Below are 22513 nucleotides of genomic sequence, written 5' to 3' on the forward strand. Positions count from 1 at the left end.
ACCAAGGTTCTACCATGCTATAAATGTGCTGCGTTTATCAGGTGATGTTGTGTTGTTTGACATTTATGAGATGTTTCTTCTCATTTAATATCTCAGAAATAGAGAAATAAACAAGGACAACCAAACAAAGGGATCACTAATGGGGCCCGGCTCCACAAGGGGGCAAAAGGGGGCTTAGTCCCCTCAGTTGAAATTTGTGCTCCCTCAGTTTTCGTTTAATGTCCTTATATAAAAAATTGCTCAAAAAGTTTTAATAAAATGATCGAGTGGCAGGTTGCCGCAAAATCTGAATCTCCGCTGCACTGTGTCAGCACAATGGACAGAGCAGGTAGCGGAATGTGTATGGGGGTTATGGTAAGCCACTGGTTAGGTATGACCCTTTCGGGCCTCCATAAAAAGCTGGAAAAACACTTATCTGTAGTCGGCTAAGGGAATACTGTAATGTTCAGTTTAGTTTATATATGTTACCCCCTTTGCCATTGATTTTCATTGCTGCGCAGATGATACACAACTTTACATTTCTGTGTCACCAGAGGATTTCAGCTCTACGGATACATTAATAGACTGTATTACCTAGGTGTCTGGCTAGACTGCAAACTCTCCTTCCAGACTCATATCAAACATCTCCAATACAAAATCAAATCTAGAGTCGGCTTTCTATTTCGCAACAAAGCCTCCTTCACTCACGCCGCCAAACTTACCCTCGTAAAACTGACTATCCTACCAATTCTCGACTTTGGCGATGTCATCTACAAAATAGCCTCCAACACTCTACTCAGCAAACTGGATGCAGTTTATCACAGTGCCATCCGTTTTGTTACTAAAGCACCTTATACCACCCACCACTGCGACCTGTATGCTCTAGTCGGCTGGCCCTCGCTACATGCAAATGAGAACTTGTTCTCAACTAGCCTACCTGGTTAAATAAAGGTGAAATAAAAACAAATAAATAAATAAAAAAGTGATTTAAATACATGAATGTCTCACAACTTCCTCCAGCTAAATCAAGACAAGACAGAGGTACTTATTGTTGGAGCCAAAGCACAGAGACATAATCTAGCCGCAAGGGCAATAAACAGACAATAAATATATAAAATACCAGGTGAAAACATGGCAGCTAATCTGTCACTGCCATGATGGATATCAGAAATTGGCTTCGCCAAAGTACCGAAACAAAACCAAAAGGAGAAGGAGAGCGATGAGCAGCAGAAGCAGCATTAAACCACAGAAGCCGCCGCCAAGCCCAGTAGTGATGATGCTGCCAAACTCCAGCTAGCTCTGTGTGCAGAGGCTATCCACCCTTCTACCACCGCCTCCAGTATAATGGCTCAACAGCCCCCACCACCTCCAACTGTTCCTGATGATCTTGAAACAGAGGAGCCAGCCCAGGTTAGCTTAGATTCCTACCCTAGCCGCAGGTTCTGTCCGAAACCATTTATTTATTAATTTTTTTAAACTGCATCTTCTGGCAACTGGGGCTTTCTTGGAGATGCTAAGCCCACACCGGATAGAGACCAGAAACAGCTTCACCGCCCTGGATCCAGGGGTTCCAGCGTCTTCCGATTTGGGATTGGATCCGGATGTACCTGCGTTCGTCGTCCTCTGTTCTGTCTCTCAAGCTGGTGGCTTCTACCTTGGGTTCAGATCCTAAGCGCACCCATCCTCATCAGACCATGAGGCTGTCTTAGACTCCGGCCCAATCGTCCTCCACAATGGATACTACAGCTTGCTAGGGTGCTATCCTGGAGCAAGAGTATAGGACATTACAAGGCTGCTTCCGAACATTCTACCACAGATGTCGGGGAACTGACGCTGTTTTAGTCCATGTGGGGTCAAACGGCATCAGGAAGGCTAGCTTGGAAGCTCTGAAAATTGATGTAAAATATATATTTTAAACTAGGTAAGTCAGATAAGAACAAATTCTTATTTACAATGACGGCTTACCGGGGAACAGTGGGTTAATTGCCTTGTTCAAAGGCAGAAAGACAGATTTTTACCTTGTCAGCTTTGGGATTTGATCCAGCAACCTTTTGATTAATGGCCAGATGCTCTACCAACTAAGCTACCTGCCACACCAAGAACTGATTCTAGCAATGAAAGATTCCAAAAAGTGGCCAATGATTTCAGTTCCGGTACCATCATTGGGACCCGGGTGTGAAAGATCTAGCAGGCTACTGGCATTACACATCTGTCTAAAAGACTACTGTACCTCTGTTGGAATCACTTTTATAGATAACTTCGATACCTTCTGGAAACAGAAGATTTTTTTTTACAGGAATGACTCCACCCAAATCATCTTGGCTTTTCAAGGCTGCATTGAGACAATGACTTATCAATGAGCCCCAAGAACAGCTCAGTTAATCCCTTCCATTGTGTTGCTGAGTTGTCAAAATGAATCTATATTATTCCAAGGGCAGATACGATGAAAGTAACTTAATGTATGTCCCTTGACTACCCTGAATACCTGTGTTGATCCTACAGCTATTGTATGCAGTAATTATGTGTCTATGTATCAGAGTTATACTGTTAGCACTGAGGCGGTGTGCACTAGGAGGAAATCCACTGTGTGCAGCTCACCGTGCACTATCAGCTCCAATATAAATAACATGAGCATGTCTACTTCCGATAAGCTTCTCAGTAAAGTTATAAAACACAATCAAGCTTCCCATAAAAGTGCTAAAAATAGCCCACATTAACATAGGTAGCCAAAGAAACAAGGGTCATGAAATCAATAACTTGCTAGTAACAGATGACACTGATATTCTGACTACAGTGGTAGCAATACATCGTTATAAAATCTAAAGAAAATACAGAAATGCCAATGGGAGCGGTCTATATTCAGAACCACATTCATTTAAAGTTTAGAGGGGATCTCATGTTAAATACTGTTGAAGTAATATTGCTACAGGTTCATCTGCCCTCACCTAAAGCCCATTCTGGTGGGAAGCTGCTATTGACCACCAAGTGCTAACAGTCAGTAACTGGATAATATGTGTGAAATGCTTAATAATGTGTGTGATATCAACAGAGAAGTATATTTTCTGGGTGATTTAAATACTGACTGGCTCTCATCAAGATGCCCACTCAAGAAAAAGCTTCAAACTGTAACCAATGCCTGCGACCTGGTTCAGGTTATTAGTCAACCTACCAGGGTAGTTACAAACAGCACAGGAATTAAATCATCAACATATATTGATCACATCTTTACCGATGCTGCAGAAATTAGCTTTAAAGCAGTATCAAAATCCATTGGATGTAGTGATCACAATATAGCAGCCATATCTTGGAGAACCAAAGTTCCAAAGGCTGGGCCTAATATAGTGTATAAGATGTCTGCTGATGACTCAACACTTAACAAAGAGCTGTAGTTAGTTTCAGAATGGGTGGCAAGAAATAAGTTAGTTCTAAATATGTCAAATCATTCAATAAAAACTCTAAACCTCATCTAAATCTTGTAATGGATAATGTGGAAATTTAGTAAATTGAGGTGACTAAATTGCTTGCAGTAACCCTGGATTGTAAACTATCATGATCAAAACATGTTGATACAACAGTAGCTAAGATGGGGAGAAGTCTGTCCATAATAAAGGGCTGTTCTGCCTTCATAACAACACTATCAACAAGGTAGGTCCTACAGCTCTTAGTTTTGACATTCCTGGACTATTGTTTAGCTGTGTGGTCAGGTGGCACAAAGAGAGACTCCTGAAAATGGTCTAGGGCACTGCATTGCAGTGCTAGCTGTGCCACCAGAGACTCTGGGTTCGTGCCCAGGCTCTGTCGCAGCCGGCCGTGACCAGGAGGTCCGTGGGGCAACGCACAATTGGCCTAGCGTCGTCCGGGTTAGGGAGTGCTTGGCCGGTAGGGATATCCTTGTCTCATCGCGCACCAGTGACTCCTGTGGCGGGCCTACCACACACATCTATACTACCCCACACACATTTATCCTACCACACACACATCTATGCTACCACACACACACACACACACACACACACACACACACACATCTATACCACACACACACCTGGAAATTACATTTCAACCAACCCCATAATCCTGAATAGGACATAAAAAGGTGTGCGTGTGTGTGTGTGTGTGTGTGTGTGTGTGTGTGTGTGTGTGTGTGTGTGTGTGTGTGTGTGTGTGTGTGTGTGTGTGTGTGTGTGTGTGTGTGTGTGTGTGTGTGTGCGTGCGCGCACGCAGCTTTAATTGATTTCCTGTAGCTGGCGTGGCATAAACAAGACATCTAGGCCGTCTGTCTGTCCTTGTGGTGGAGGATAAGGAAGGTTACCATGCATGTCCTTCACACACACACACACACACAGCCAAGCCCAATTAAATGACTTACTTCCCCTCTCCTTCAGTCCCCTCCCGCTGGGTCGTATGTGTCAGCCTAGCACTCCTCAAATCCCAGGTGTCACTCAAGCTGAATCTGGCCATTACTATCACAAGCAACGTGACAGGACCCTATTTTTCATCCTCTGCTCCTAACACCCACCCACACAGGGACTGTACATAGTACAGGCTTACTGATGGATTCCAGTTCTAGTGAGTTTAGGGAACAGAAAGACATTAATGGAGAGGAACGAGAGTAAAGAGTGAAAGAGAGACGGAGAGAGAGAGAAAGACAAAGAGAAAGAGGGAGAGCATTCTGACACTACTGGCATATTGATGGATTCTGGTTAGAGTGAGTTTAGGGACTGAGCCAGAGACTCCCCCCTCCATCTCCCTCCATCCCAACCTTACCTCCGCTACCTCCCTCCTTCTTGCCCCAGGAGCAGGCTCCCTCCAGTGGAGCAGATCAGGGGCCTGTCACATGCCCGGTCCCCAGGGAAGTGAGAGGAGTGAAGCGGGACGACGATGAAGGAAGTGAGGAGAGGACCTGACCACCAGTCACGCATGTCAACCCCCTAGATGCGTACACACAAACCCACACCTTTTTAACTAGCCCCTGACTGTTAACCTGTCCGCTCACGCAGTGGTGATGTCTGCGAGAGCTGCAGGAGTCAGGGCCAGAGGGCTGATTGACTGACTATAGTGGTGACATCTAGGAGAGCAGCAGGAGTCAGGGCAGGAGGGCTGATTGACTGACTCTAGTGGTGACATCTAGGAGAGCTGCAGGAGTCAGGGCAGGAGGGCTGACTGACTGACTCTAGTGGTTACGTCTAGGAGAGCAGCAGGAGTCAGGGCCAGAGGGCTGATTGACTGACTCTAGTGGTTACGTCTAGGAGAGCTGCAGGAGTCAGGGCCAGAGGCTCTAGTGGTTACGTCTAGGAAAGCTGCAGGAGTCAGGGCCAGAGGGCTGATTGACTGACTCTAGTGGTTATGTCTAGGAGAGCTGCAGGAGTCAGGGCCAGAGGGCTGATTGACTGACTCTAGTGGTTACGTCTAGGAGAGCTGCAGGAGTCAGGGCCAGAGGCTCTAGTGGTTACGTCTAGGAGAGCTGCAGGAGTCAGGGCCAGAGGGCTGACTGACTGACTCTAGTGGTTACGTCTAAGAGAGCAGCAGGAGTCAGGGCCAGAGGGCTGATTGACTGACTCTAGTGGTTACGTCTAAGAGAGCAGCAGGAGTCAGTGCCAGAGGGCTGATTGACTGACTCTAGTGGTTACGTCTAGAAGAGCTGCAGGAGTCAGGGCCAGAGGGCTGACTGACTGACTCTAGTGGTTACGTCTAAGAGAGCAGCAGGAGTCAGGGCCAGAGGGCTGATTGACTGACTCTAGTGGTTACGTCTAGGAGAGCTGCAGGAGTCAGGGCCAGAGGCTCTAGTGGTTACGTCTAGGAGAGCAGCAGGAGTCAGGGCCAGAGGCCGGATTGACTGACTCTAGTGGTTACGTCTAAGAGAGCTGCAGGAGTCAGGGCCAGAGGCTCTAGTGGTTACGTCTAGGAGAGCTGCAGGAGTCAGGGCCAGAGGCCTGCTTGACTGACTCTAGTGGTTACGCCTAGGAGAGCTGCAGGAGTCAGGGCCAGAGGGCTGATTGACTGACTCTAGTGGTTACGTCTAGGAGAGCAGCAGGAGTCGGGGCCAGAGGGCTGATTGACTGACTCTAGTGGTTACGTCTAAGAGAGCTGCAGGAGTCAGGGCCAGAGGGCTGATTGACTGACTCTAGTGGTGACGTCTAGGAGAGCTGCAGGAGTCAGGGCCAGAGGGCAGACTGACTGACTCTAGTGGTTACGTCTAGGAGAGCAGCAGGAGTCAGGGCCAGAGGGCTGATTGACTGACTCTAGTGGTTACGTCTAAGAGAGCTGCAGGAGTCAGGGCCAGAGGGCTGATTGACTGACTCTAGTGGTTACGTCTAGGAGAGCTGCAGGAGTCAGGGCCAGAGGGCTGATTGACTGACTCTAGTGGTTACGTCTAAGAGAGCTGCAGGAGTCAGGGCCAGAGGGCTGATTGACTGACTCTAGTGGTGACGTCTAGGAGAGCAGCAGGAGTCAGGGCCAGAGGGCTGATTGACTGACTCTAGTGGTTACGTCTAGGAGAGCTGCAGGAGTCAGGGCCAGAGGCCTGCTTGACTGACTCTAGTGGTTACGTCTAGGAGAGCTGCAGGAGTCAGGGCCAGAGCGCTGATTGACTGACTCTAGTGGTTACGTCTAGGAGAGCTGCAGGAGTCAGGGCCAGAGGGCTGATTGACTGACTCTAGTGGTTACGTCTAGGAGAGCAGCAGGAGTCAGGGCCAGAGGGCTGATTGACTGACTCTAGTGGTTACATCTAAGATAGCTGCAGGAGTCAGGGCCAGAGGGCTGATTGACTGACTCTAGTGGTGACGTCTAGGAGAGCTGCAGGAGTCAGGGCCAGAGGGCAGACTGAATGACTCTAGTGGTTACGTCTAGGAGAGCAGCAGGAGTCAGGGCCAGAGGGCTGATTGACTGACTCTAGTGGTTACGTCTAAGAGAGCTGCAGGAGTCAGGGCCAGAGGCTCTAGTGGTTACGTCTAGGAGAGCTGCAGGAGTTAGGGCCAGAGGGCTGACTGACAGACTCTAGTGGTTACGTCTAAGAGAGCAACAGGAGTCAGGGCCAGAGGGCTGATTGACTGACTCTAGTGGTGACGTCTAGGAGAGCTGCAGGAGTCAGGGCCAGAGGGCAGACTGACTGACTCTAGTGGTGACGTCTAGGAGAGCTGCAGGAGTCAGGGCCAGAGGGCAGACTGACTGACTCTAGTGGTTACGTCTAGGAGAGCAGCAGGAGTCAGGGCCAGAGGGCTGATTGACTGACTCTAGTGGTTACGTCTAAGAGAGCTGCAGGAGTCAGGGCCAGAGGGCTGATTGACTGACTCTAGTGGTTACGTCTAGGAGAGCTGCAGGAGTCAGGGCCAGAGGGCTGATTGACTGACTCTAGTGGTTACGTCTAAGAGAGCTGCAGGAGTCAGGGCCAGAGGGCTGATTGACTGACTCTAGTGGTGACGTCTAGGAGAGCAGCAGGAGTCAGGGCCAGAGGGCTGATTGACTGACTCTAGTGGTTACGTCTAGGAGAGCTGCAGGAGTCAGGGCCAGAGGCCTGCTTGACTGACTCTAGTGGTTACGTCTAGGAGAGCTGCAGAAGTCAGGGCCAGAGGGCTGATTGACTGACTCTAGTGGTTACGTCTAGGAGAGCTGCAGGAGTCAGGGCCAGAGGGCTGATTGACTGACTCTAGTGGTTACGTCTAGGAGAGCAGCAGGAGTCAGGGCCAGAGGGCTGATTGACTGACTCTAGTGGTTACATCTAAGATAGCTGCAGGAGTCAGGGCCAGAGGGCTGATTGACTGACTCTAGTGGTGACGTCTAGGAGAGCTGCAGGAGTCAGGGCCAGAGGGCAGACTGAATGACTCTAGTGGTTACGTCTAGGAGAGCAGCAGGAGTCAGGGCCAAAGGGCTGATTGACTGACTCTAGTGGTTACGTCTAAGAGAGCTGCAGGAGTCAGGGCCAGAGGCTCTAGTGGTTACGTCTAGGAGAGCTGCAGGAGTTAGGGCCAGAGGGCTGACTGACAGACTCTAGTGGTTACGTCTAAGAGAGCAACAGGAGTCAGGGCCAGAGGGCTGATTGACTGACTCTAGTGGTTACGTCTAGGAGAGCTGCAGGAGTCAGGGCCAGAGGCTCTAGTGGTTACGTCTAGGAGAGCAGCAGGAGTCAGGGAAAGAGGCCTGATTGACTGACTCTAGTGGTTACGTCTAAGAGAGCTGCAGGAGTCAGGGCCAGAGGGCTGATTGACTGACTCTAGTGGTTACGTCTAGGAGAGCTGCAGGAGTCAGGGCCAGAGGCTCTAGTGGTTACGTCTAGGAGAGCAGCAGGAGTCAGGGCCAGAGGCCTGATTGACTGACTCTAGTGGTTACGTCTAAGAGAGCTGCAGGAGTCAGGGCCAGAGGCTCTAGTGGTTACGTCTAGGAGAGCTGCAGGAGTCAGGGCCAGAGGCCTGATTGACTGACTCTAGTGGTTACGTCTAAGAGAGCTGCAGGAGTCAGGGCCAGAGGGATGATTGACTGACTCTAGTGGTTACATCTAAGAGAGCTGCAGGAGTCAGGGCCAGAGGGCTGATTGACTGACTCTAGTGGTGACGTCTAGGAGAGCTGCAGGAGTCAGGGCCAGAGGGCAGACTGACTGACTCTAGTGGTTACGTCTAGGAGAGCAGCAGGAGTCAGGGCCAGAGGGCTGATTGACTGACTCTAGTGGTTACGTCTAAGAGAGCTGCAGGAGTCAGGGCCAGAGGCCTGATTGACTGACTCTAGTGGTGACGTCTAGGAGATCTGCAGGAGTCAGGGCCAGAGGGCAGACTGACTGACTCTAGTGGTTACGTCTAGGAGAGCAGAAGGAGTCAGGGCCAGAGGGCTGATTGACTGACTCTAGTGGTTACGTCTAAGAGAGCTGCAGGAGTCAGGGCCAGAGGCTCTAGTGGTTACGTCTAGGAGAGCTGCAGGAGTCAGGGCCAGAGGGCTGACTGACTGACTCTAGTGGTTACGTCTAGGAGAGCAGCAGGAGTCAGGGCCAGAGGGCTGATTGACTGACTCTAGTGGTTACATCTAAGATAGCTGCAGGAGTCAGGGCCAGAGGGCTGATTGACTGACTCTAGTGGTGACGTCTAGGAGAGCTGCAGGAGTCAGGGCCAGAGGGCAGACTGAATGACTCTAGTGGTTACGTCTAGGAGAGCAGCAGGAGTCAGGGCCAGAGGGCTGATTGACTGACTCTAGTGGTTACGTCTAAGAGAGCTGCAGGAGTCAGGGCCAGAGGCTCTAGTGGTTACGTCTAGGAGAGCTGCAGGAGTTAGGGCCAGAGGGCTGACTGACAGACTCTAGTGGTTACGTCTAAGAGAGCAACAGGAGTCAGGGCCAGAGGGCTGATTGACTGACTCTAGTGGTGACGTCTAGGAGAGCTGCAGGAGTCAGGGCCAGAGGGCAGACTGACTGACTCTAGTGGTGACGTCTAGGAGAGCTGCAGGAGTCAGGGCCAGAGGGCAGACTGACTGACTCTAGTGGTTACGTCTAGGAGAGCAGCAGGAGTCAGGGCCAGAGGGCTGATTGACTGACTCTAGTGGTTACGTCTAAGAGAGCTGCAGGAGTCAGGGCCAGAGGGCTGATTGACTGACTCTAGTGGTTACGTCTAGGAGAGCTGCAGGAGTCAGGGCCAGAGGGCTGATTGACTGACTCTAGTGGTTACGTCTAAGAGAGCTGCAGGAGTCAGGGCCAGAGGGCTGATTGACTGACTCTAGTGGTGACGTCTAGGAGAGCAGCAGGAGTCAGGGCCAGAGGGCTGATTGACTGACTCTAGTGGTTACGTCTAGGAGAGCTGCAGGAGTCAGGGCCAGAGGCCTGCTTGACTGACTCTAGTGGTTACGTCTAGGAGAGCTGCAGAAGTCAGGGCCAGAGGGCTGATTGACTGACTCTAGTGGTTACGTCTAGGAGAGCTGCAGGAGTCAGGGCCAGAGGGCTGATTGACTGACTCTAGTGGTTACGTCTAGGAGAGCAGCAGGAGTCAGGGCCAGAGGGCTGATTGACTGACTCTAGTGGTTACATCTAAGATAGCTGCAGGAGTCAGGGCCAGAGGGCTGATTGACTGACTCTAGTGGTGACGTCTAGGAGAGCTGCAGGAGTCAGGGCCAGAGGGCAGACTGAATGACTCTAGTGGTTACGTCTAGGAGAGCAGCAGGAGTCAGGGCCAAAGGGCTGATTGACTGACTCTAGTGGTTACGTCTAAGAGAGCTGCAGGAGTCAGGGCCAGAGGCTCTAGTGGTTACGTCTAGGAGAGCTGCAGGAGTTAGGGCCAGAGGGCTGACTGACAGACTCTAGTGGTTACGTCTAAGAGAGCAACAGGAGTCAGGGCCAGAGGGCTGATTGACTGACTCTAGTGGTTACGTCTAGGAGAGCTGCAGGAGTCAGGGCCAGAGGCTCTAGTGGTTACGTCTAGGAGAGCAGCAGGAGTCAGGGAAAGAGGCCTGATTGACTGACTCTAGTGGTTACGTCTAAGAGAGCTGCAGGAGTCAGGGCCAGAGGGCTGATTGACTGACTCTAGTGGTTACGTCTAGGAGAGCTGCAGGAGTCAGGGCCAGAGGCTCTAGTGGTTACGTCTAGGAGAGCAGCAGGAGTCAGGGCCAGAGGCCTGATTGACTGACTCTAGTGGTTACGTCTAAGAGAGCTGCAGGAGTCAGGGCCAGAGGCTCTAGTGGTTACGTCTAGGAGAGCTGCAGGAGTCAGGGCCAGAGGCCTGATTGACTGACTCTAGTGGTTACGTCTAAGAGAGCTGCAGGAGTCAGGGCCAGAGGGATGATTGACTGACTCTAGTGGTTACATCTAAGAGAGCTGCAGGAGTCAGGGCCAGAGGGCTGATTGACTGACTCTAGTGGTGACGTCTAGGAGAGCTGCAGGAGTCAGGGCCAGAGGGCAGACTGACTGACTCTAGTGGTTACGTCTAGGAGAGCAGCAGGAGTCAGGGCCAGAGGGCTGATTGACTGACTCTAGTGGTTACGTCTAAGAGAGCTGCAGGAGTCAGGGCCAGAGGCCTGATTGACTGACTCTAGTGGTGACGTCTAGGAGATCTGCAGGAGTCAGGGCCAGAGGGCAGACTGACTGACTCTAGTGGTTACGTCTAGGAGAGCAGAAGGAGTCAGGGCCAGAGGGCTGATTGACTGACTCTAGTGGTTACGTCTAAGAGAGCTGCAGGAGTCAGGGCCAGAGGCTCTAGTGGTTACGTCTAGGAGAGCTGCAGGAGTCAGGGCCAGAGGGCTGACTGACTGACTCTAGTGGTTACGTCTAAGAGAGCAGCAGTAGTCAGGGCCAGAGGGCTGATTGACTGACTCTAGTGGTTACGTCTAGGAGAGCTGCAGGAGTCAGGGCCAGAGGCTCTAGTGGTTACGTCTAGGAGAGCAGCAGGAGTCAGGGCCAGAGGCCTGATTGACTGACTCTAGTGGTTACGTCTAAGAGAGCTGCAGGAGTCAGGGCCAGAGGCTCTAGTGGTTACGTCTAGGAGAGCTGCAGAAGTCAGGGCCAGAGGCCTGATTGACTGACTCTAGTGGTTACGTCTAAGAGAGCTGCAGGAGTCAGGGCCAGAGGGCTGATTGACTGACTCTAGTGGTTACGTCTAGGAGAGCAGCAGGAGTCAGGGCCAGAGGGCTGATTGACTGACTCTAGTGGTTACGTCTAAGAGAGCTGCAGGAGTCAGGGCCAGAGGGCTGATTGACTGACTCTAGTGGTGACGTCTAGGAGAGCTGCAGGAGTCAGGGCCAGAGGGCAGACTGACTGACTCTAGTGGTTACGTCTAGGAGAGCAGCAGGAGTCAGGGCCAGAGGGCTGATTGACTGACTCTAGTGGTTACGTCTAGGAGAGCTGCAGGAGTCAGGGCCAGAGGCCTGCTTGACTGACTCTAGTGGTTACGTCTAGGAGAGCTGCAGGAGTCAGGGCAAGAGGGCTGATTGACTGACTCTAGTGGTTACGTCTAGGAGAGCAGCAGGAGTCAGGGCCAGAGGGCTGATTGACTGACTCTAGTGGTTACGTCTAGGAGAGCTGCAGGAGTCAGGGCCAGAGGCCTGCTTGACTGACTCTAGTGGTTACGTCTAGGAGAGCTGCAGGAGTCAGGGCCAGAGGGCAGACTGACTGACTCTAGTGGTTACGTCTAGGAGAGCTGCAGGAGTCAGGGCCAGAGGCTCTAGTGGTTACGTCTAGGAGAGCTGCAGGAGTCAGGGCCAGAGGGCTGATTGACTGACTCTAGTGGTTACGTCTAAGAGAGCAGCAGGAGTCAGGGCCAGAGGCCTGATTGACTGACTCTAGTGGTTACGTCTAGGAGAGCTGCAAAATCAGGGCCAGAGGGCAGACTGACTGACTCTAGTGGTTACGTCTAGGAGAGCTGCAGGAGTCAGGGCCAGAGGGCTGATTGACTGACTCTAGTGGTTACGTCTAAGAGAGCTGCAGGAGTCAGGGCCAGAGGGCTGATTGACTGACTCTAGTGGTGACGTCTAGGAGAGCAGCAGGAGTCAGGGCCAGAGGGCTGATTGACTGACTCTAGTGGTTACGTCTAGGAGAGCTGCAGGAGTCAGGGCCAGAGGCCTGCTTGACTGACTCTAGTGGTTACGTCTAGGAGAGCTGCAGGAGTCAGGGCAAGAGGGCTGATTGACTGACTCTAGTGGTTACGTCTAGGAGAGCAGCAGGAGTCAGGGCCAGAGGGCTGATTGACTGACTCTAGTGGTTACGTCTAGGAGAGCTGCAGGAGTCAGGGCCAGAGGCCTGCTTGACTGACTCTAGTGGTTACGTCTAGGAGAGCTGCAGGAGTCAGGGCCAGAGGGCTGACTGACTGACTCTAGTGGTTACGTCTAAGAGAGCAGCAGTAGTCAGGGCCAGAGGGCTGATTGACTGACTCTAGTGGTTACGTCTAGGAGAGCTGCAGGAGTCAGGGCCAGAGGCTCTAGTGGTTACGTCTAGGAGAGCAGCAGGAGTCAGGGCCAGAGGCCTGATTGACTGACTCTAGTGGTTACGTCTAAGAGAGCTGCAGGAGTCAGGGCCAGAGGCTCTAGTGGTTACGTCTAGGAGAGCTGCAGGAGTCAGGGCCAGAGGCCTGATTGACTGACTCTAGTGGTTACGTCTAAGAGAGCTGCAGGAGTCAGGGCCAGAGGGCTGATTGACTGACTCTAGTGGTTACGTCTAGGAGAGCAGCAGGAGTCAGGGCCAGAGGGCTGATTGACTGACTCTAGTGGTTACGTCTAACAGAGCTGCAGGAGTCAGGGCCAGAGGGCTGATTGACTGACTCTAGTGGTGACGTCTAGGAGAGCTGCAGGAGTCAGGGCCAGAGGGCAGACTGACTGACTCTAGTGGTTACGTCTAGGAGAGCAGCAGGAGTCAGGGCCAGAGGGCTGATTGACTGACTCTAGTGGTTACGTCTAGGAGAGCTGCAGGAGTCAGGGCCAGAGGCCTGCTTGACTGACTCTAGTGGTTACGTCTAGGAGAGCTGCAGGAGTCAGGGCAAGAGGGCTGATTGACTGACTCTAGTGGTTACGTCTAGGAGAGCAGCAGGAGTCAGGGCCAGAGGGCTGATTGACTGACTCTAGTGGTTACGTCTAGGAGAGCTGCAGGAGTCAGGGCCAGAGGCCTGCTTGACTGACTCTAGTGGTTACGTCTAGGAGAGCTGCAGGAGTCAGGGCCAGAGGGCAGACTGACTGACTCTAGTGGTTACATCTAGGAGAGCTGCAGGAGTCAGGGCCAGAGGCTCTAGTGGTTACGTCTAGGAGAGCTGCAGGAGTCAGGGCCAGAGGGCTGATTGACTGACTCTAGTGGTTACGTCTAAGAGAGCAGCAGGAGTCAGGGCCAGAGGCCTGATTGACTGACTCTAGTGGTTACGTCTAGGAGAGCTGCAAAATCAGGGCCAGAGGGCAGACTGACTGACTCTAGTGGTTACGTCTAGGAGAGCTGCAGGAGTCAGGGCCAGAGGGCTGATTGACTGACTCTAGTGGTTACGTCTAAGAGAGCTGCAGGAGTCAGGGCCAGAGGGCTGATTGACTGACTCTAGTGGTGACGTCTAGGAGAGCAGCAGGAGTCAGGGCCAGAGGGCTGACTGACTGACTCTAGTGGTTACGTCTAAGAGAGCTGCAGGAGTCAGGGCCAGAGGCCTGCTTGACTGACTCTATTGGTTACGTCTAGGAGAGCTGCAGGAGTCAGGGCCAGAGGCTCTAGTGGTTACGTCTAGGAGAGCAGCAGGAGTCAGGGCCAGAGGGCAGACTGACTGACTCTAGTGGTTACGTCTAGGAGAGCTGCAGGAGTCAGGGCCAGAGGCCTGCTTGACTGACTCTAGTGGTTACGTCTAGGAGAGTTGCAGGAGTCAGGGCCAGAGGCCTGCTTGACTGACTCTAGTGGTTACGTCTAGGAGAGCAGCAGGAGTCAGGGCCAGAGGGCAGACTGACTGACTCTAGTGGTTACGTCTAGGAGAGCAGCAGGAGTCAGGGCCAGAGGGCAGACTGACTGACTCTAGTGGTTACGTCTAGGAGAGCTGCAGGAGTCAGGTCCAGAGGCCTGCTTGACTGACTCTAATGGTTACGTCTAGGAGAGCTGCAGGAGTCAGGGCCAGAGGCCTGATTGACTGACTCTAGTGGTTACGTCTAGGAGAGCAGCAGGAGTCAGGGCCAGAGGGCTGATTGACTGACTCTAGTGGTTACGTCTAAGAGAGCTGCAGGAGTCAGGGCCAGAGGCTCTAGTGCTTACGTCTAGGAGAGCTGCAGGAGTCAGGGCCAGATGCTCTAGTGGTGCCGTCTAGGAGAGCTGCAGGAGTCAGGGCCAGAGGGCTGATTGACTGACTCTAGTGGTTACGTCTAAGAGAGCTGCAGGAGTCAGGGCCAGAGGCTCTAGTGCTTACGTCTAGGAGAGCTGCAGGAGTCAGGGCCAGAGAGCTGATTGACTGACTCTAGTGCTTACGTCTAGGAGAGCTGCAGGAGTCAGGGCCAGAGAGCTGATTGACTGACTCTAGTGGTTACGTCTAGGAGAGCTGCAGGAGTCAGGGCCAGAGGCCTGCTTGACTGACTCTAGTGGTTACGTCTAGGAGAGCTGCAGGAGTCAGGGCCAGAGGGCTGATTGACTGACTCTAGTGGTTACGTCTAAGAGAGCTGCAGGAGTCAGGGCCAGAGGGCTGATTGACTGACTCTAGTGGTTACGTCTAAGAGAGCTGCAGGAGTCAGGGCCAGAGGCTCTAGTGGTTACGTCTAGGAGAGCTGCAGGAGTCAGGGCCAGAGGCCTGATTGACTGACTCTAGTGGTTACGTCTAAGAGAGCTGCAGGAGTCAGGGCAAGAGGCTCTAGTGGTTACGTCTAGGAGAGCTGCAGGAGTCAGGGCCAGAGGGCTGACTGACTGACTCTAGTGGTTACGTCTAAGAGAGCAGCAGGAGTCAGGGCCAGAGGGCTGATTGACTGACTCTAGTGGTTACGTCTAGGAGAGCTGCAGGAGTCAGGGCCAGAGGCTCTAGTGGTTACGTCTAGGAGAGCAGCAGGAGTCAGGGCCAGAGGCCTGATTGACTGACTCTAGTGGTTACGTCTAAGAGAGCTGCAGGAGTCAGGGCCAGAGGCTCTAGTGGTTACGTCTAGGAGAGCTGCAGGAGTCAGGGCCAGAGGCCTGATTGACTGACTCTAGTGGTTACGTCTAAGAGAGCTGCAGGAGTCAGGGCCAGAGGGCTGATTGACTGACTCTAGTGGTTACGTCTAGGAGAGCAGCAGGAGTCAGGGCCAGAGGGCTGATTGACTGACTCTAGTGGTTACGTCTAAGAGAGCTGCAGGAGTCAGGGCCAGAGGGCTGATTGACTGACTCTAGTGGTGACGTCTAGGAGAGCTGCAGGAGTCAGGGCCAGAGGGCAGACTGACTGACTCTAGTGGTTACTTCTAGGAGAGCAGCAGGAGTCAGGGCCAGAGGGCTGATTGACTGACTCTAGTGGTTACGTCTAAGAGAGCTGCAGGAGTCAGGGCCAGAGGGCTGATTGACTGACTCTTGTGGTGACGTCTAGGAGAGCTGCAGGAGTCAGGGCCAGAGGGCAGACTGACTGACTCTAGTGGTTACGTCTAGGAGAGCAGCAGGAGTCAGGGCCAGAGGGCTGATTGACTGACTCTAGTGGTTACGTCTAGGAGAGCTGCAGGAGTCAGGGCCAGAGGCCTGCTTGACTGACTCTAGTGGTTACGTCTAGGAGAGCTGCAGGAGTCAGGGCAAGAGGGCTGATTGACTGACTCTAGTGGTTACGTCTAGGAGAGCTGCAGGAGTCAGGGCCAGAGGCCTGCTTGACTGACTCTAGTGGTTACGTCTAGGAGAGCTGCAGGAGTCAGGGCCAGAGGGCAGACTGACTGACTCTAGTGGTTACGTCTAGGAGAGCTGCAGGAGTCAGGGCCAGAGGCTCTAGTGGTTACGTCTAGGAGAGCTGCAGGAGTCAGGGCCAGAGGGCTGATTGACTGACTCTAGTGGTTACGTCTAAGAGAGCAGCAGGAGTCAGGGCCAGAGGCCTGATTGACTGACTCTAGTGGTTACGTCTAGGAGAGCTGCAGGAGTCAGGGCCAGAGGGCAGACTGACTGACTCTAGTGGTTACGTCTAGGAGAGCTGCAGGAGTCAGGGCCAGAGGGCTGATTGACTGACTCTAGTGGTTACGTCTAAGAGAGCTGCAGGAGTCAGGGCCAGAGGGCTGATTGACTGACTCTAGTGGTGACGTCTAGGAGAGCAGCAGGAGTCAGGGCCAGAGGGCTGACTGACTGACTCTAGTGGTTACGTCTAAGAGAGCTGCAGGAGTCAGGGCCAGAGGCCTGCTTGACTGACTCTATTGGTTACGTCTAGGAGAGCTGCAGGAGTCAGGGCCAGAGGCTCTAGTGGTTACGTCTAGGAGAGCAGCAGGAGTCAGGGCCAGAGGGCAGACTGACTGACTCTAGTGGTTACGTCTAGGAGAGCTGCAGGAGTCAGGGCCAGAGGCCTGCTTGACTGACTCTAGTGGTTACGTCTAGGAGAGTTGCAGGAGTCAGGGCCAGAGGCCTGCTTGACTGACTCTAGTGGTTACGTCTAGGAGAGCAGCAGGAGTCAGGGCCAGAGGGCAGACTGACTGACTCTAGTGGTTACGTCTAGGAGAGCAGCAGGAGTCAGGGCCAGAGGGCAGACTGACTGACTCTAGTGGTTACGTCTAGGAGAGCTGCAGGAGTCAGGTCCAGAGGCCTGCTTGACTGACTCTAATGGTTACGTCTAGGAGAGCTGCAGGAGTCAGGGCCAGAGGGCAGACTGACTGACTCTAGTGGTTACGTCTAGGAGAGCAGCAGGAGTCAGGGCCAGAGGGCAGACTGACTGACTCTAGTGGTTACGTCTAGGAGAGCTGCAGGAGTCAGGTCCAGAGGCCTGCTTGACTGACTCTAATGGTTACGTCTAGGAGAGCTGCAGGAGTCAGGGCCAGAGGCCTGATTGACTGACTCTAGTGGTTACGTCTAGGAGAGCTGCAGGAGTCAGGGCCAGAGGGCAGACTGACTGACTCTAGTGGTTACGTCTAGGAGAGCTGCATTAGTCAGGGCCAGAGGCTCTAGTGGTTACGTCTAGGAGAGCTGCAGGAGTCAGGGCTAGAGGGCTGATTGACTGACTCTAGTGGTTACGTCTAAGAGAGCAGCAGGAGTCAGGGCCAGAGGCCTGATTGACTGACTCTAGTGGTTACGTCTAGGAGAGCTGCAGGAGTCAGGGCCAGAGGGCAGACTGACTGACTCTAGTGGTTACGTCTAGGAGAGCTGCAGGAGTCAGGGCCAGAGGGCTGATTGACTGACTCTAGTGGTTACGTCTAAGAGAGCTGCAGGAGTCAGGGCCAGAGGGCTGATTGACTGACTCTAGTGGTGACGTCTAGGAGAGCAGCAGGAGTCAGGGCCAGAGGGCTGACTGACTGACTCTAGTGGTTACGTCTAAGAGAGCTGCAGGAGTCAGGGCCAGAGGGCTGACTGACTGACTCTAGTGGTTACGTCTAGGAGAGCTGCAGGAGTCAGGGCCAGAGGGCAGACTGACTGACTCTAGTGGTTACGTCTAGGAGAGCTGCAGGAGTCAGGGCCAGAGGGCTGATTGACTGACTCTAGTGGTTACGTCTAAGAGAGCTGCAGGAGTCAGGGCCAGAGGGCTGATTGACTGACTCTAGTGGTGACGTCTAGGAGAGCAGCAGGAGTCAGGGCCAGAGGGCTGACTGACTGACTCTAGTGGTTACGTCTAAGAGAGCTGCAGGAGTCAGGGCCAGAGGCTCTAGTGGTTACGTCTAGGAGAGCAGCAGGAGTCAGGGCCAGAGGGCAGACTGACTGACTCTAGTGGTTACGTCTAGGAGAGCTGCAGGAGTCAGGGCCAGAGGCCTGCTTGACTGACTCTAGTGGTTACGTCTAGGAGAGTTGCAGGAGTCAGGGCCAGAGGCCTGCTTGACTGACTCTAGTGGTTACGTCTAGGAGAGCAGCAGGAGTCAGGGCCAGAGGGCAGACTGACTGACTCTAGTGGTTACGTCTAGGAGAGCAGCAGGAGTCAGGGCCAGAGGGCAGACTGACTGACTCTAGTGGTTACGTCTAGGAGAGCTGCAGGAGTCAGGTCCAGAGGCCTGCTTGACTGACTCTAATGGTTACGTCTAGGAGAGCTGCAGGAGTCAGGGCCAGAGGCCTGATTGACTGACTCTAGTGGTTACGTCTAGGAGAGCAGCAGGAGTCAGGGCCAGAGGGCTGATTGACTGACTCTAGTGGTTACGTCTAGGAGAGCTGCAGGAGTCAGGGCCAGAGGCTCTAGTGGTGCCGTCTAGGAGAGCTGCAGGAGTCAGGGCCAGAGGGCTGATTGACTGACTCTAGTGGTTACGTCTAAGAGAGCTGCAGGAGTCAGGGCCAGAGCCTCTAGTGCTTACGTCTAGGAGAGCTGCAGGAGTCAGGGCCAGAGAGCTGATTGACTGACTCTAGTGGTTACGTCTAGGAGAGCTGCAGGAGTCAGGGCCAGAGGCCTGCTTGACTGACTCTAGTGGTTACGTCTAGGAGAGCTGCAGGAGTCAGGGCCAGAGGGCTGATTGACTGACTCTAGTGGTTACGTCTAAGAGAGCTGCAGGAGTCAGGGCCAGAGGCTCTAGTGGTTACGTCTAGGAGAGCTGCAGGAGTCAGGGCCAGAGGCCTGATTGACTGACTCTAGTGGTTACGTCTAAGAGATCTGCAGGAGTCAGGGCCAGAGGGCTGATTGACTGACTCTAGTGGTTACGTCTAAGAGAGCTGCAGGAGTCAGGGCCAGAGGGCTGATTGACTGACTCTAGTGGTTACGTCTAGGAGAGCTGCAGGAGTCAGGGCCAGAGGCTCTAGTGGTGACGTCTAGGAGAGCAGCAGGAGTCGTATCACACTATTCAAACACACTACACTCTTAGAAAAAAGGCTCCAAAAGGGTTCTTCGGTTGTCCCTAATAGGAGAACCCTTTGAACCTTTTGGTTCCAGGTAGAACCCTTCTGGGTTCCATGTAGAACCATTTCCACAGAGGGAACTAAAAATGTTTTTCTCAAAAGGGTTATCCAATGGGGACAACCAAATAACCCTTTTAGGTTCCAGAGAGCACCTTTCTTTCTAAGAGCGTATTGTGAGTGTCATTATAGCTAGTGTGATAATGTGTTCCTCCTGCCTGTGTGTGTGACAGTGAGAAAGCTGTGGAGGAGGAAGAGGATCTGTATGACTGTGTCTACGATGATGAAGATGGTGGTGAGATCTACGAAGATCTGATTAAGGCTGAGGCTGTTCCTCCCTCTCTCTTTCTCTCTCTCTCTCTCTCTCTCTCTCTCTCTCTCTCTCTCTCTCTCTCTCTCTCTCTCTCTCTCTCTCTCTCTCTCTCTCTCTCTCTCTCTCTCTCTCTCTCTCTCTCCCCCTCTCTCTCTCTCTCTCTCTCTCTCTCTCTCTCTCTCTCTCTCTCTCTCTCTCTCTCTCTCTCTCTCTCTCTCTCTCTCTCTCTCTCTCTCTCTCTCTCTCTCTCTCTCTGTGGAATTTGCTAATAAATAAATAAACAATCAGAAATGAACGGTAAACATTAAACTCACTAAAGTTTTAAAAGAATATAGACATTTTGAATATTATATTATTGGCTATGTACAGTGTTGTAACAATGTGCAAGTAGTTGAAGTACGAAAGGGAGAATAAATAAACCTATAAATACAGTCTCAGTGGTCAGTATTCTGCCACTGTGTACTCTCTGTTTAGGGCCAAATAGCAGTCTAGTTTGCAATGTTTTTTTGTTAATGCTTTCCAATGTGTCAAGTGATTACATTTCTTGTTTTCTCATGATTTGGTTGGGTCTAATTGTGTTGCTGTCCTGGGGCTCTGTCGGGTCTGTTTGTGTCTGTTAACAGAGCCCCAGTACCAGCTTGCTGAGTGGCCTCTCATACGATATTTTGGAAAAAATACTATTTTACATTTGCTCAGTACATTGTTTTCACTGAGGAAATGTAGAAAGAAGTCTGCTGTTAATGACAATGCAGAGGTTTTTCCCAAGGTTGCTGTTGACGCATATCCCACGGTAGTTATTGGGGTCGAATTTGTCTCCACTTTTGTGAATTGTGGTTAATTTTTGTAGGTTGTCTGGTTGAAATATTTAGATTTGATAAGGAAGCTGAGATCAAATACAGTGAGCTCCAAAAGTGTTGGGACAAATGGGTTGTTATTTTGCTCTGTACTCCAACACTTTTATATTATTTATATTATATATTATATATTATATTATACTATGAGGTTCAAGTGAAGACTGTCAGCTTAAATGTTGGGGTATTTTCATTCATAGCTAGTGAACAGTTTAGAAATTACAGCACTTTTTTTCAACCTAAATCCCCATTTTGTACCTAATTCCCAATTGTACCATTTTAGGGGACTAGAAGTATTTGGACATATTAAATTATCTGTGTAAAAAAGTAGTCAAAAGTTGAGTATTTTGTCCCATATTACTAGAACACAATGATTACATCAAGCGTGTGACTCTACAGACTTATTGGATGCATTTGCTGTTTTTGTTGGTTGTGTTTCAGATTATTTTGTGCCCAATATACATTTATGGTAAATAATGTATATTGTCATTTTGGAGTCACTTTTATTGAAAATAAGAATACAGTGCCTTGCGAAAGTATTCGGCCCGCTTGAACTTTGCGACCTTTTGCCACATTTCAGGCTTCAAACATAAAGATATAAAACTGTATTTTTTTGTGAAGAATCAACAACAAGTGGGACACAATCATGAAGTGGAACGACATTTATTGGATATTTCAAACTTTTTTAACAAATCAAAAACTGAAAAATTGGGCGTGCAAAATTATTCAGCCCCTTTACTTTCAGTGCAGCAAACTCTCTCCAGAAGTTCAGAGAGGATCTCTGAATGATCCAATGTTGACCTAAATGACTAATGATGATAAATACAATCCACCTGTGTGTAATCAAGTCTCCGTATAAATGCACCTGCACTGTGATAGTCTCAGAGGTCCGTTAAAAGCGCAGAGAGCATCATGAAGAACAAGGAACACACCAGGCAGGTCCGAGATACTGTTGTGAAGAAGTTTAAAGCCGGATTTGGATACAAAAATATTTCCCAAGCTTTAAACATCCCAAGGAGCACTGTGCAAGCGATAATATTGAAATGGAAGGAGTATCAGACCACTGCAAATCTACCAAGACCTGGCTGTCCCTCTAAACTTTCAGCTCATACAAGGATAAGACTGATCAGAGATGCAGCCAAGAGGCCCATGATCACTCTGGATGAACTGCAGAGATCTACAGCTGAGGTGGGAGACTGTCCATAGAACAACAATCAGTCGTATATTGCACAAATCTGGCCTTTATGGAAGAGTGGCAAGAAGAAAGCCATTTCTTAAAGATATCCATAAAAAGTGTTGTTTAAAGTTTGCCACAAGCCACCTGGGAGACACACCAAACATGTGGAAGAAGGTGCTCTGGTCAGATGAAACCAAAATTGAACTTTTTGGCAACAATGCAAATCGTTATGTTTGGCGTAAAAGCAACACAGCTGAACACACCATCCCCACTGTCAAACATGGTGGTGGCAGCATCATGGTTTGGGCCTGCTTTTCTTCAGCAGGGACAGGGAAGATGGTTCAAATTGATGGGAAGATGGATGGAGCCAAATACAGGACCATTCTGGAAGAAAACCTGATGGAGTCTGCAAAAGACCTGAGACTGGGACGGAGATTTGTCTTCCAACAAGACAATGATCCAAAACATAAAGCAAAATCTACAATGGAATGGTTAAAAAATAAACATATCCAGGTGTTAGAATGGCCAAGTCAAAGTCCAGACCTGAATCCAATCGAGAATCTGTGGAAAGAACTGAAAACTGCTGTTCACAAATGCTCTCCATCCAACCTCACTGAGCTCGAGCTGTTTTGCAAGGAGGAATGGGAAAAAATTTCAGTCTCTCGATGTGCAAAACTGATAGAGACATACCCCAAGCGACTTACAGCTGTAATCGCAGCAAAAGTTGGCGCTACAAAGTATTAACTTAAGGGGGCTGAATAATTTTGCATGCCCAATTTTTCAGTTTTTGATTTGTTAAAAAAGTTTAAAATATCCAATAAATGTCGTTCCACTTCATGATTGTGT

General features: G+C 51.1%; 1 protein-coding gene across 2 annotated transcripts in view; it reads right to left on the reverse strand.

The window, feature by feature from the left end:
• The window catches only part of LOC139366891 (guanine nucleotide exchange factor VAV3-like), a 191031-nt gene that overhangs the window by 75264 nt on the left and 93254 nt on the right, over window positions 1–22513 (reverse strand). The gene's annotated exons all lie outside the window — the stretch shown is intronic.

The sequence above is a fragment of the Oncorhynchus clarkii genome, chromosome 15 (assembly GCF_045791955.1).
Source record: "Oncorhynchus clarkii lewisi isolate Uvic-CL-2024 chromosome 15, UVic_Ocla_1.0, whole genome shotgun sequence".
Lineage (NCBI taxonomy): Eukaryota > Metazoa > Chordata > Actinopteri > Salmoniformes > Salmonidae > Oncorhynchus > Oncorhynchus clarkii.